Source organism: Triturus cristatus, chromosome 4_2, assembly GCF_964204655.1.
Source record: "Triturus cristatus chromosome 4_2, aTriCri1.1, whole genome shotgun sequence".
Lineage (NCBI taxonomy): Eukaryota > Metazoa > Chordata > Amphibia > Caudata > Salamandridae > Triturus > Triturus cristatus.
The window spans coordinates 298,059,497-298,073,684 of record NC_140586.1 but is presented as its reverse complement, the minus strand read 5'-3'; the positions used below and the strand labels follow the sequence as shown (position 1 = coordinate 298,073,684).

Sequence of the window (14,188 nt, the reverse complement as noted above, 5' to 3'; positions counted from 1 at the left end):
GGGGGGGGCTGCTGCAGGTACACTTGCCGCAGTCGTTCCATCTTCATCTGCCACCTGGTTCCACTAGGGGGCACCCTGCCTGGGGAAACAGCAATCTGGCAGAGAGGAGATGCGCGAGAATATGAAGGGGAGGGAAGGAGGGGGGGGGGGAGCTATTGCAGGTTTCTAAACAGTCGATAACAGACAGAGCTCCGGGCTGGAGCCACACACAGGCTGAGAGGCGGAGAGGAGGATACACGCAGCGACTCCAGCGAGCAGCAGCCCCGGCCGGGACCAGCCGCCGCGGCGAAGCCGTCACCCAGTTACACGTTTTGTGTCTTGCCTTGGAGGAGCTGGTTGTTGCTGGTGGGAGGGTTTTGCCAGCTGGGCACCGCACCGACGCCTTGGGTAGCCGACCCCAGCAGGAGTACTCCTGTACCACCACCCCCCGTGAGGTAAGTCTTGGAGCTGAGTTGTGCCTGTCCCTGTCATGCAGTGTCATTTTGTGTTGTGCCAGGGTCTGGTGTGCAATTTTATGTTATGTTTTATGTTATTTCACACAATGCTCTGCTGTTTTATTTTCTCTATAAAACGAGAGGACGGTACTGGGATATCTCTGGGGCTGAGGAGTGTCAAAGGAGTAGTGTGGGGCTAGTAGGAAAAGTGTGTAGGGGCTGGGGCAGTGTGAGGGGATTTGGGTATCTCTGTTGTGTTTATTTTTCAAAAAGTGCTGCAAGCAGCCGTTCTGCGGCGTTCAACATTGGCTGGTGTCATGTGAGGGACAGAGTAACTTCTTATCTAGCGCACGCAGTGAGCGAAATTGCTTCAAAGCGCTTGAAAGTTTAGTACTCGTGAAAGGAGACAGATTCGAGGCGCAGGACGGTGAGGTTTCCCGTCTGTTCTCGTGGCCCAGATTCACGCTCTACACTGTCTCCAGCCTGCCTGGACCGGTCTCCTGGGCTCCCCAAACTGTCTGGGTGTGCTTTCCCCGGTGCCTCACTCAGGCCATTTGCCTCCAAACTCCTCACGTCCCTGCATGTGCGCCCCAAGATCCTCGCACTCTTTCCGTGCGCCCCAAGCTCCTCGCGCCGCCTGCCCACATACCCCATGCTCGGTGAGTTAAGTTGAATGAAAAAGTAGTAAGGTTGGGGGAGAGGTGCTAAAAGAGATGCAATAAAAGATGCACATGTAGGAATCTTTTGCAAGAGACCTGGCCTGTGTAGTTATAGGCGTACACTAAAGATATCTGAATTAAAATCCTTTGCTGGAGACAGCTGGCCACTTGGCCGTTCTTTGGGGGTCCTATCTGTGTTTTCTAGCAGTGCCTCAAAATACACCACCCAGCAAGGAACGCATTCATCCAAAATATGCCGGGCCTAATGGCTCTATTAATGTCTTGCCAGCGCTGAGGTTATTCAACGTCAGATAAACGAGTGACATCTCTCATTCTTCCCTCACTTGGCTTTGCAATCTCCCTCTCTGCGTTAGTCACTCCAGCACATCTTTCTGAAGCCCCCCCCCCCCCCCCCCCCCCAGCTGCATGGCTCAATCTTCTTCTTCCACTCACTCCTTCTGCAGGCACTTGCTTATAGCGCCTCCACTTTACCACCCCATAGTCACACACACCCCAACGTTGCATTTTCTTTTATTCAGGGGCTGTCAGTAGTTCGAAAGCTCTGTACCTCCTTCACTCGCTTTCATATAGAATCGTGATTACTTTTGACACATACGTGACCACTGCTCTGTGATCTCTGCCTGGAGGCCAAGGATTGAATGGGCATGTAGTCAGAGCATCTTTCTGGCCTAGTGACAGAAACTGTTCAGCTTCTACTGCAAAGCATTTACCCGCACCTTGAACTCACCTGGCACCTGTAGGCGAGGCAGTTTGCAGTACGCGCCATAAAAGACTCCAATGCTGCGTGCAAAACAAAACTACTGAAACAAATCTGGGGAAAGGAAATTTGCCTTGGAAAAGGGGTAGATACGTCTTGCAGTATGATATTAAACTTATGAAAAGTAATGCAGGCTGCATGACTGACTTTACTATAAGGGTTCTTTGCACACAGTCCAAGCTCCACACGTTGTTCACGTAACTCCAAACCCCTCGCTCTGTCAGTTACAATTCCTTTGTGTCTCACACTTTTAAATCAGTACCCCGGAACCCTCCAAAACCACCACCTTAGCATTAGCTGTGCCCTTAAGCCCCTATACTGTCCGTTCCTCTCCATTAAACCCTCACCTTGTCAGATACTCTGTCCTAACTAAGTCAGTCAGTCAGTTCCTGTGCCCCAAAATCCTCACACTATAAGTGCCTTTCCACTCGGTTCGTGTACACAGACCGTCACACTGTCACTGTGCCCCAGCCGTCTCAGAACATTTGCGCCGGCATTTCAGCCGGCTTGGCGGGTGTGCTCAAGACTGGCCACTGAAGTTTCGTGCATCGGTAGGGGGGGGGGGGGGGGGCCTTCCCGGGTGATCCGGGCAGCGATAAAGCCTGTCCGGGTAGATCCGGGCAATGCCGTCTTCCTCTGCCGTGAGATAATTTCAGCACCTTGGAGAGCGGCCGGAGCTGGTGCGCTCTGTACGTGACTAGAGAAGAGGAGGACAAGGAGGGTGGGGGGCCCTGCTGCCCCGTGACAGAGACAGCTCCCCACTGGGATTGCACAGTGCCGTTGAAGACGTGGTGGCTGGGGTGACTGGTCGTGTGGCTTCAGGGATAATATGACACTGGGATATCGTGCCATATAACCACCTCTACAAATAGCTCCTGTTGTCCAAATGTTGGAGGATGTTGGCGCTGCGCGTAGCACGTGCAACAAGCACCCCATTTAGTGCTGGTGGGACACATCTCAGACCTGCAAGGATGATACCACCGAGCCGTGATTCAAATGCAGGATACTCACAGCCTCTCCCGCTGCTGCATTAACCCACTCAGATACATCACCTGTGAAGAGGCAGGCACGCGCGGAAGGCAGCTGTGAAGCGTCTGCGGCGTGGGCTGCAGAAAATGTTGAGGCCGCTGGCGTGGCAGTTGTGGTCTGTGATAGAAGATACCGAGAGGTGACAACGATGTCAGGAGATGTGGTGTGATGGATTGAAGCGACTGGAAGAGACGCGTGCAGGGGAGGTCTCGAGGAAGATCGGGAGAAGGCAATCGGGGTACATGGGAGAGGCAGGGTGCAGGAAGAGGTCTGAAGGGAGAGCGGGAACAGCCGAGGCAGGGTGCAGGGAAGATCTGAAAGGAGAGCAGGAGCAGGCGAGAGGCAGGGTGCAGGGAGAGATCTGAAGGGAGAGCGGGAGCAGCCGAGAGGCAGGGTGCAAGGGGAGCTCTGAAGGGAGAGCGGGAGCAGGCGAGAGGCAGGGTGCAGGGAGTGAGCTGAAGGGAGAGTAGGAGCAGGCGAGAGGGAGGGTGCCGGGAAGATCTGAAGGGGGAGGGGGCAGGAGCAAATGAGAGGCTGGGAAAGAGCTGCAGGGAGATCAGGCGAGAGGCTGGGTGCAGGGAGAGAGCTGAAGGGAGAGCGGGAGCAGGCGAGAGACAGGGTGCAAGGGGAGAGCTGAAGGGAGAGCGGGAGCAGGCGAGAGGCAGGGTGCAAGGGGAGAGCTGAAGGGAGAGCGGGAGCAGGCGAGAGGCAGGGTGCAATGGGAGCTCTGAAGGGAGAGCTGGAGCAGGCGAGAGGCAGGCTGCAAAGGGGAGCTCTGAAGGGAGAGCGGGAGCAGGTGAGAGGCAGGGTGAGGGTGCAAGGGGAGCTCTGAAGGGAGAGCCAGGCTAGAGGCAGGGTGCAAGGGGAGCTCTGAAGGGAGAGCAGGAGCAGGTGAGAGGCAGGGTGCAAGGGGAGCTCTGAAGGGAGAGCAGGAGCAGGCGAGAGGCAGGGTGCAAGGGGAGCTCTGAAGGGAGAGCAGGAGCAGGCGAGAGGCAGGGTGCAAGGGGAGCTCTGAAGGGAAGGGGAGCCCTGAAGGGAGAAAAGGAGCAGGCGAGAGGCAGGGTGCAGGGAGAGAGCTGAAGGGAGAGTGAGAGCAGCCGAGGCAGGGTGCAAGGGGGGCTCTGAAGGGAGAGCAGGAGCAGGCGAGAGGCAGGGTGCAAGGGGGGCTCTGAAGGGAGAGCAGGAGCAGGCGAGAGGCAGGGTGCAGGGAGAGAACTAAAGGGAGAGCGGGAACAGCCGAGGCAGGGTGAAGGGAGAGAGTTGAAGGGAGAGCAGCCGAGAGGCAGGGTGCAGGGAGAGAGCTGAAGGGAGAGCAGCCGAGAGGCAGGGTGCAAGGGAAACTCTGAAGGGAGAGCGGGAGCAGGAGGGGGGCAGGTGAGAGGCAGGGTGCAAGCGGAGCTCTGAAGGGACAGCAGGAGCAGGCGAGATGCAGGGTTCAGGGGGAGCTCTGAAGGGAGAGCGGGAGCATGTGAGATGCAGGGTGTAGGGAGAGATCTGAAGGGAGAGTGGGAGCAGCCGAGGCAGGGTGCAGGGAGAGAGCTGAAGGGAGAGCAGGCGAGAGGCAGGGTGCAGGGAGAGATCTGAAGGGAGAGCGGGAGCAGGTGAGAGGCTGGGTGCAAGGGGAGCTCTGAAGGGAGAGCGGGAGCAGGCGAGAGGCAGGGTGCAAGGAGAGCTCTGAAGGGAGATCAGGAGCAGGAGAGAGGCAGGATGCAGGGAGATATCTGAAGGGAGAGTGGGAGCAGCCGAGGCAGGGTGCAGGGAGAGATCTGAAGGGAGAGCGGGAGCAGGCGAGAGGCAGGGTGCAGGGAGAGATCTGAAGGGAGAGTGGGAGCAGCCGAGGCAGGGTGCAGGGAGAGAGCTGAAGGGAGAGCAGGCGAGAGGCAGGGTGCAGGGAGAGATCTGAAGGGAGAGCGGGAGCAGGTGAGAGGCTGGGTGCAAGGGGAGCTCTGAAGGGAGAGCGGGAGCAGGCGAGAGGCAGGGTGCAAGGAGAGCTCTGAAGGGAGATCAGGAGCAGGAGAGAGGCAGGGTGCTGGGAGAGATCTGAAGGGAGAGTGGGAGCAGCCGAGGCAGGGTGCAGGGAGAGCTCTGAAGGGAGATCAGGAGCAGGTGAGAGGCAGGGTGCAGGGAGAGATCTGAAGGGAGAGTAGGAGCAGGCGAGAGGCAGGGTGCTGGGAGAGATCTGAAGGGAGAGCGGGAGCAGGCGAGAGGCAGGGTGCAGGGGGAGCTCTGAAATGAGAGCAGGAGCAGGTGAGAGGCAGGGTGCAGAGGGAGCTCTGAAGGGAGAGCAGGCGAGAGGCAGGGTGCAGGGAGAGATCCGAAAGGAGAGTGGGAGAAGCCTTGAGGCAGGGTGCAGGGAGAGAGCTGAAGGGAGAGCAGCCGAGAGGCAGGGTGCAAGGGGAACTCTGAAGGGAGAGCGGGAGCAGGAGGGGGGCAGGTGAGAGGCAGGGTGCAAGGGGAGCTCTGAAGGGACAGCAGGAGCAGGCGAGAGGCAGGGTGCAAGGAGAGCTCTGAAGGGAGATCAGGAGAAGGAGAGAGGCAGGGTGCAAGGGGAGCTCTGAAGGGAGAGCGGGAGCAGGAGGGGGGCAGGTGAGAGGCAGGGTGCAAGCGGAGCTCTGAAGGGACAGCAGGAGCAGGCGAGATGCAGGGTTCAGGGGGAGCTCTGAAGGGAGAGCGGGAGCATGTGAGATGCAGGGTGTAGGGAGAGATCTGAAGGGAGAGTGGGAGCAGCCGAGGCAGGGTGCAGGGAGAGAGCTGAAGGGAGAGCAGGCGAGAGGCAGGGTGCAGGGAGAGATCTGAAGGGAGAGCGGGAGCAGGTGAGAGGCTGGGTGCAAGGGGAGCTCTGAAGGGAGAGCGGGAGCAGGCGAGAGGCAGGGTGCAAGGAGAGCTCTGAAGGGAGATCAGGAGCAGGAGAGAGGCAGGATGCAGGGAGATATCTGAAGGGAGAGTGGGAGCAGCCGAGGCAGGGTGCAGGGAGAGATCTGAAGGGAGAGCGGGAGCAGGCAAGAGGCAGGGTGCAGGGAGAGATCTGAAGGGAGAGTGGGAGCAGCCGAGGCAGGGTGCAGGGAGAGAGCTGAAGGGAGAGCAGGCGAGAGGCAGGGTGCAGGGAGAGATCTGAAGGGAGAGCGGGAGCAGGTGAGAGGCTGGGTGCAAGGGGAGCTCTGAAGGGAGAGCGGGAGCAGGCGAGAGGCAGGGTGCAAGGAGAGCTCTGAAGGGAGATCAGGAGCAGGAGAGAGGCAGGGTGCTGGGAGAGATCTGAAGGGAGAGTGGGAGCAGCCGAGGCAGGGTGCAGGGAGAGCTCTGAAGGGAGATCAGGAGCAGGTGAGAGGCAGGGTGCAGGGAGAGATCTGAAGGGAGAGTAGGAGCAGGCGAGAGGCAGGGTGCTGGGAGAGATCTGAAGGGAGAGCGGGAGCAGGCGAGAGGCAGGGTGCAGGGGGAGCTCTGAAATGAGAGCAGGAGCAGGTGAGAGGCAGGGTGCAGAGGGAGCTCTGAAGGGAGAGCAGGCGAGAGGCAGGGTGCAGGGAGAGATCCGAAAGGAGAGTGGGAGAAGCCTTGAGGCAGGGTGCAGGGAGAGAGCTGAAGGGAGAGCAGCCGAGAGGCAGGGTGCAAGGGGAACTCTGAAGGGAGAGCGGGAGCAGGAGGGGGGCAGGTGAGAGGCAGGGTGCAAGGGGAGCTCTGAAGGGACAGCAGGAGCAGGCGAGAGGCAGGGTGCAAGGAGAGCTCTGAAGGGAGATCAGGAGAAGGAGAGAGGCAGGGTGCAAGGGGAGCTCTGAAGGGAGAGCAGGCGAGAGGCAGGATGCAGGGGGATATCTGAAGGGAGAGTGGGAGCAGCCGAGGCAGGGTGCAGGGAGAGAGCTGAAGGGAGAGCAGGTGAGAGGCAGGGTGCAGGGAGAGATCTGAAGGGAGAGCAGGAGCAGGCGAGAGGCAGGGTGCTGGGAGAGATCTGAAGGGAGAGCGGGAGCAGCCGAGAGACAGGGTGCAGGAGGAGATCTGAGGGGAGAGCGGGAGCAGCCGAGAGGCAGGGTGCAGGGGGAGCTCTGACATGAGAGCAGGAGCAGGTGAGAGGCAGGGTGCAGAGGGAGCTCTGAAGGGAGAGCAGGCGAGAGGCAGGGTGCAGGGAGAGATCCGAAGGGAGAGTGGGAGAAGCCTTGAGGCAGGGTGAACGGGAGAGATCGTAGGACCAGCCCGAAGGGGGGGGGCAGGGTAGAGGTATGGTGCATCTAAGAGATCTTAAGGGAGGGTAGGAGCAGCCGAGGAACAGGGTGCAGGAAGACATCTGAAGGGGGGTTGATAGAAGCCGAGAAGTGCTGCCGAGGGGCAGGGTGTAGGGAGGGACCCGAAGGGAGAGCAGGGCCATCCGGTAGGTAGGGTGCCGGGAGAGATGTGAAGGGAGATTAACAACAGCGAAGAAACAGGGTGCCCAGGAGAGATATGAGGGAGATCGGTTGCAGCCAGGGGCACGGTGCAGGAGAGAGATATGAAGAGAGATTAGTAGCAGCCGCGATGCAGGGTGCACAGGAGACGTCTGAAGGGAGAGCAGGTGCTGCCGAGGGGTAGGGTTGCAGGGAGAGATCTGAAGGGAGATTGATAGCAGCCGAGAGGCAGGGTGCATCGAAGCGATCTGAAAGGAGAGCAGGAGACCTCTAGAGGTACGTAGGGCTTGAAGCAACCAAGAAGCAAGGTTCATGAGGGGGATTCGAGGATGTGGAGGAAAACATCTGGATTCATGAACAACTGGAGACTTCTCAGGAAAAGCGTGTCATGTGAAGCAAGGGGGCTAAGCAGCTGAAGAATGTAGAGTCAGGACAGCTTAATTCTAATCTTGACTTACCTAGTAAACTCCAATTGTGTGATCCTGGGCAAATCACTATGCACCCACTTCTGTGCCTGAAATATGAACTATATGGACCATTAAAAGGCCGAAGCTACTAGAAGTGATCGCTTTTGTGGCACTCTACAAATCTCCTTCATCAAAACCTCCTTGGCACCAGGATCGACTGGCAAGGATACGAGACAGAGCGCAGGGTCGGACTGGCCTATAGGGCAATCAGACAGTGCCCGTTGGGCTGGTCTGAAAGATCAGTGGGTGGGCCGTTTTTTTTTAGCAGTTTGTGGGCTTGTTTTATGGCCTCTTGGGCTTGGTTTATCTCTTCATATCACTGAAATCACCTCAAAGATTGTCTGCAGCAAACACAAGTGCATGCAGTCTCCCATACCTTGCAAAATACCCACACAGCATGTCTATACAAGTTCAAAATTGGCCCGATTTGCAAATGTGGTCCACTTCTTTTAGCGTTCTGTTTCTGTTTCACTTTTAATTTCGTGCCCAGGCCTATTTTTTGTCCCAGTCGGACTCTGCCGGTCGGAGCTGAGTTGTTGAAAGAAAGGAGGCCATGGGGAATGGGTATGAGGGAACGCCACCAGACCCAGGGGTGTCCGCTGGCGTGAAGATGATGAATGTAGGTATCATGATGTCAGTGAGGAATTTTGAAGTAGTGGCTTTGGTTTTTATCACCTATATCCAGGGCCACAGGAATGATGTGATTTTGAGGCTACGGATTTTCCATATAATTATTGATTTTCTGCATTTACTACATAATCCAACATCTGCTGTATATTCTGAAGATTTCAGCCAAAAAAATTCTATCTCAAATAGATTTAAAGTTTCTAAAATTCAGGGACATGGGTTGTAGTGTAGCTTTGACTGTTCACCTTTTTGTTGTTTATTTCTGTATTTGGGTGTCAAAGTGGTACTAATGAGGTGAAACCTTTGCCCCGAAAGTGTTAACGTAAAAATTCCAATATAATGAAATAATACTAACACAAAATGTGGCATGTTACAGTGCATAATTTTTCTTTTCTTAACATATAATTTAGTCCTCTTTTGCCCATAATTCCAGTGGCCTTGCCTATACCCGAATGACCAAGTTCTGTGATTTAGAGAAAATCCTTCTATGTCTGTATTCCTCGTGTCTTCCGCTGAGCAACCTACAGGCGTTAAAAGCAGGCTAAACACTTGTAATAAAAAATGGGGCACATAATGTTAAGGATGAGAAGATATGGTTATACTGATTTGATAGAAAGTACATAGGTAGAGAAAGTTTTGGGAGACTGACACTGTGGCAAATAATTTGTTTGTAAGAAGATAGTCAATGTTTAGGGTTGGCTTTATGAATGCTGTTTCTGCTGAGCGAGGGATGTGTGTAAGTTTTATTATTCAAGAATAATGTTTTGTTTCTGTGACATTCATCATGTGCCATCCGCTGTTTTAATTGGTTTGATGCTGTTAGAAACCCAATTGCCTTTTTACGCCAATCTACTTGCCCACCCATGGTACCATGCCATGCAATTCAAAGATCTCTTGCACCCAATCAATCAATCAATCAGTAGATTTGTAGAGCGCTTCTTGTCACCTGTGAGGTATCCAGGCGGTGGATACATTGCAAAGATGTGTTGCATGTGACCGGCTGTCTTCTGTGAATGAAAACAAACATTGGTTAATACAAAGGTTTAATACCGCACCAAAGTGAGTGCATGTGAACATGTTGCCTACGTTGTTGCAAAATGCTAAAAAACATTTTTTTCTTGCAAAGTGGCAAAGTAAGTGATGTGAAATTGGGCACAAAGTAAACACCAATAGATATCTATGTCGAAAGTATAATTTGGTGCAGTAATTAAATGCACATTCACTCTGACCTGGGTTTTGGAGGAGAATAATATATAGGATAGACACTGAAGAAATAATTTATCGCAGCACTTCTGGCCTCACTGCAGGAAACTATGCATTTCCCACTGCCATTCTTACAAATTTTTGGAGCTATTAACAATACATGCTGATGATATAACATACTGCAACTGTGCAACTCTTTTATTTTGTCCTGCTTAAATAGTTATTCCTCAAAAGTATGAGTTGTTTTGTTCCTGACAGAATTATAGTTTCAATAATTATTGGACTTCACAGTCTCCTAGCTGAAACTTCTATTTCTTTCTTTGTGGGTTTTGTTGCGCCTTGATGCTCTCTGAGTGATCAATTGTAAATTAACAATTAATTAATTAATTAGGTCATTATTTCCCCATGCTGATCTAAGTTTGGTATGACCTCCTCTCATCTATTTAAAACTGGGACCTGACCCAAGCACTATGACTGTCAGACTACATGCAGGTTTGTTTACATTTGACAGAGGTGGAAGCGACAGGTGCAAAGCGTAGGCAGTGACTTTAACTTTGGAGCAATAGCCAAAATAAATGTATGATCCTACAGAAGGGATTGACATTTTGCTTAGAAAAACGGTTGCCAATAAAATGCATGCTTCAGTTCAGGTTACTAAGTTTTGTCTAAAACAGGGACAAGTGAGGTCTGGCTTTCGGAGACCTAGTGGTTCCTCACCGATAAATGAGGCAAGGTAACCCTGTTTAGTGAAGCAGCGAGACCTCCATTTAATAGTGATTCTCCTGCGCTACCAAACCATATATGACCTCCATAGGCCCGATTGTGAACTGGGCCAGTTAAAAAGGCGGACATGTTGAGCCAGTTATGCAATCACCAGCACCCTTGTGGTAGTATTTCAATCTGGGCTCGCTAGTTTAGGGTATAACTGGTGGAAACATTAGGTCAGTGAATGAATTTAGAAAACTTTATCCAGTAGCAAAAAGCTGCCAGTAACATCTATGAAAAGTTTCAGGAGATTCGCGGTATTACCAGATACAGCCCAGTACTGTACCAGACAATAATACCAGAGATGAACTTTTAGTGGTGCAGAGTGGGAAAAATGCTGGGTAAGACAATTACTTGCCGTTTTTTCTCTCTGCTCACTAACTGTACACTTTCTAATCAAGGGGACATTTGATAAAGTCAATTGTCTTCTGAAATGGTTGAGATGGCTCAGCCGCGCTTTGGCTTTAATCCCATTAATAGTTTTGGGTTCCTCTTCTTTCTCTGAGCCTGGTCCTTACAAGTTCAATCTTGGCCCACAAAAAAGACATTTGCTAATGGCATGCGCCATGTCACCCTTGTGTGAAATTGGCCTCCATGTTGTTCCTCCAGGGGTATGGATCTGAAATGAAAATGAGGAAATATTTCAGGGCTTAGGATATCCATTTCATCTACCCAAGGATATATAGGGTGATTGCTGTGTTTATTCGTCCAAATCGGATTTGGAGATGGGGAGTTTGTGATGATGATGAATTGGATGAAGTCTTGTTTTGTTGATGTGGAGGGCTGGGCGGGCTTTGGCCAATTATTGAGACATATTCCTATTTGCTTATGTGTTGTGTCACTTTATTGCAGTTGTTACTTATCTTTTGATGCAGTGTTACCATTCACATATGCTGAAATGTATGTCCAACATGCTGTATGTATGTAGTTGACTATATGAATGACGTGTTGTGCGATGTCCTTGATCTGTGAACTAAAAGTTGAACTAGAATCAATAAAATGAAAGTTCTGTTTTTTAAGTAAGGTGGAAGAATACAGTTGCAGTCTTAATTGATGGAATCAGGAGAGGGGGAATTTTATTGTCCAATATTGATTTTTCCTAGCTTTAGTAATAGTAATTATTGAGGGATTTTTTTTTGCATTTACACATCCAGGGTGAACGGGCTGTTGTTCATGTTTCACAACAGGTCTACCGCCTAAAGTTGGTGATCATCCTCAGAAACACAGGTTTTAGGATATTCACCAGCATTTTTCTGGCAAATTGTACCACTGTTGCAATTCCACATTCAGAGATGCTTCCCGATTGAGAATTTCATTGACTTCTCCTGGAATTCCTTGAGGAATCCAAAAAGTCAGACATTTACTCCAACCATGGAAGCATGAGAGCACTTTTCCCTTTTTTCCCATACATATTTGAAGATTGAACCACCTCGGTGTATTCCCTGCTACTTGAGGGATTTGTTCTCCATCTTTCCCCCCTCTGTAATGTAATTACTAACTCTAGATATGTCTATCTCAGTGCCTGGGAATTGTAGTTTTCTGCAGACTACGTCTTCAAACGTCGAAATCTCTTACTGCCTGATTATGATTGCACCAGAAAAGGATGAGGCATTTATCGCCACCAGTAAATACCGATCCCCCTGGGTGCAACATTTACCAAGATTGGTAACATCTCATACTCTGAATTTCTTCCTAATATTGAGCAATAACATGCAGAATTGGTTCTTCTGCATTCTGCACCAAATTCCAAATGTCTTGGATTTTAGAAACACTTTTCCCATGGTAAATTTCAGAAGGTTTAATCTACCAAAATGTACTTAGGGAAATTACCTCACAATTCATAGTTCGGATCATTGTACCGACTTTGAAATTCAACAGGCGGCCCCTCATAATCAGCAATTTAGTGTTATAATAAATCTTGCCAGTGACCCATCAGGCCTATTTATGTAGGGGGGCACCTGGCAAAGGTGCCCTCATGTATATGAACCATCACAAACTGGCCACATTCAAACAAACCCCAAGGCCAGGCAGAATTGTCTTCCCCACTCAGTCCCTTACTCTCCAGGTGCCATTGGTAAAGAAAGGGAGGGTAACTTACAACCTCACATCATAGTACAAAAAACACATAAATAAAAAAACACAACAGCAGACCCCAGAGCAGAACGAGAGAAGAAGAACTGTCATGTAAACAAACATCATTTCCGGTATGCAACATCAAGGTGAATGCATAAAATATATCAGTGATTTTTTATATTTTTTTACAATTTCAATCCTTGAAGAAAGCCTGGCCTTTGGCATGCCTTTTGCCTGAGCGTGACGAATCGAGGGTAGGATTGGCACACTGCATATTGTTACTTCGCAGTACCGATCAGCCCAGGGGATTCTGGGAGTGGGACTTGCAATCATTGGCAGCAGGTGCAACTTCTTCCATGTTTCTTACTCGGTCATACCGGTAAACCCACACCGTGCGAACATGTGACACATAATATCCGCTCCCATCACACGGTCTCCTGTTGAGGATCCGATATCACACGGTGGCAGGAAAAATTAGCTAAAAACCACTGTAAATAGTGTTTTTTCAGCTCCTTTTCTGAGTGTTTGAACTACTGACATCCATTAAGGGGTGTGAAAACACCCCAAGACATCGGCACCAGCCTCGGGGAGCTTTTTGTTTAGGAGGGAGGGGGAGGGGGCATGGTGGGGTTCAAAAGTGTCTCATAGGTACTTCTTGGCACGAGGCCCCGCCCCCTTCAAGGCCCCATCCCCTCCTCGCATGGTGAGATTGTTCTTCAAGTTGGCAGGTATGCTCAGTTAATAGTTGGAATCGATTGCTTGGAAAAACAACCTTTTCTGATGAGATAGTTCAAAAGTCATTGTAAGTAGCAAAACATACAAGAGAATGTATGGAAAAAAACTAGGGAATGAAACAGAAAACAGAAAGAGTTATGTATGATGAGGAAATGGCCAAGGACAAGAAGGTCTATATAGTAAGAAAGAGGAGGGGGACCAAGAGCTTGTTATGGTCCAGTGTCTGTGCTCCGTATATCATCTATGTCAATCAAATGAGGAGACACTGTTCCAAAGGAGTAGAGGAGAAAGGAAACAGTTTCCTTTCTCCTCTACTCCTTTGGAACAGTGTCTCCTCATTTGATTGACACAGTGTATTGCACTACGGAGAGTATAACCTCCCACAGTGAACCACCATCAATGCGTATCACCTTTTATCAATTATAATAAGAAGATCTAAACACACAATATCAGATTTCGAATTTTATCATTTATACTTTCCAAAAATGTCTATTCAGACTGATTAAGAAACCACCAATTGGGTTGCATTTATCATTTTATTTTTAAATTACGGACTGCACTGACCAATACAAGGTCCTTGTTAAATATCTTCTATTGCCTAAATAAATCTACCTACTGTACAGCAAACAACAGACAGTGCAGTAACTAGATCTGTGGCTTTTCCTGACGAAGGCGTGTTTTACACCGAAACGCGCGTCGAAGATTTATTAATCTGCCACTTGTATCATTTCTGTGAAGAATTATTAATTTGCTATTTGTATCATTTCTGTGGATCAATTTTAACCAATACAGTTAATTTCTTGTTATCTATGATGAACATATCAACTATATGTTGATTTATAAAATGATGATGCTTAGTGTGTATCATAATGATCATCTGTTTATTTAATAAATGTTGTATTTTTGTATTAATTTGTTGTTACACCTATTTTTATTAATTTTCTTTTTGACACACTAAAATTGTTCTGATTTATGCTTAGATTGCCTAGGAATTTATTTTGCACTGTGCAATGATGTAGACTCTGCCATGAATAAATCAAGGCTCAGA

General features: G+C 50.3%; 1 protein-coding gene across 3 annotated transcripts in view; it reads left to right on the top strand.

The window, feature by feature from the left end:
- The first annotated feature begins 201 nt into the window (after positions 1-201).
- The window catches only part of TNR (tenascin R), a 1,024,744-nt gene continuing 1,010,757 nt past the window's right edge, over positions 202-14,188 (top strand). For 2 of the 3 annotated variants that reach the window (XM_085601598.1, XM_085601597.1), the window contains exon 1: positions 203-434. The gene's annotated coding sequence lies outside the window, so the exon portion shown is untranslated. Of the gene's footprint in view, positions 435-14,188 lie in introns of all 3 variants that reach the window. The other variant, XM_085601599.1, reaches the window with a different exon arrangement.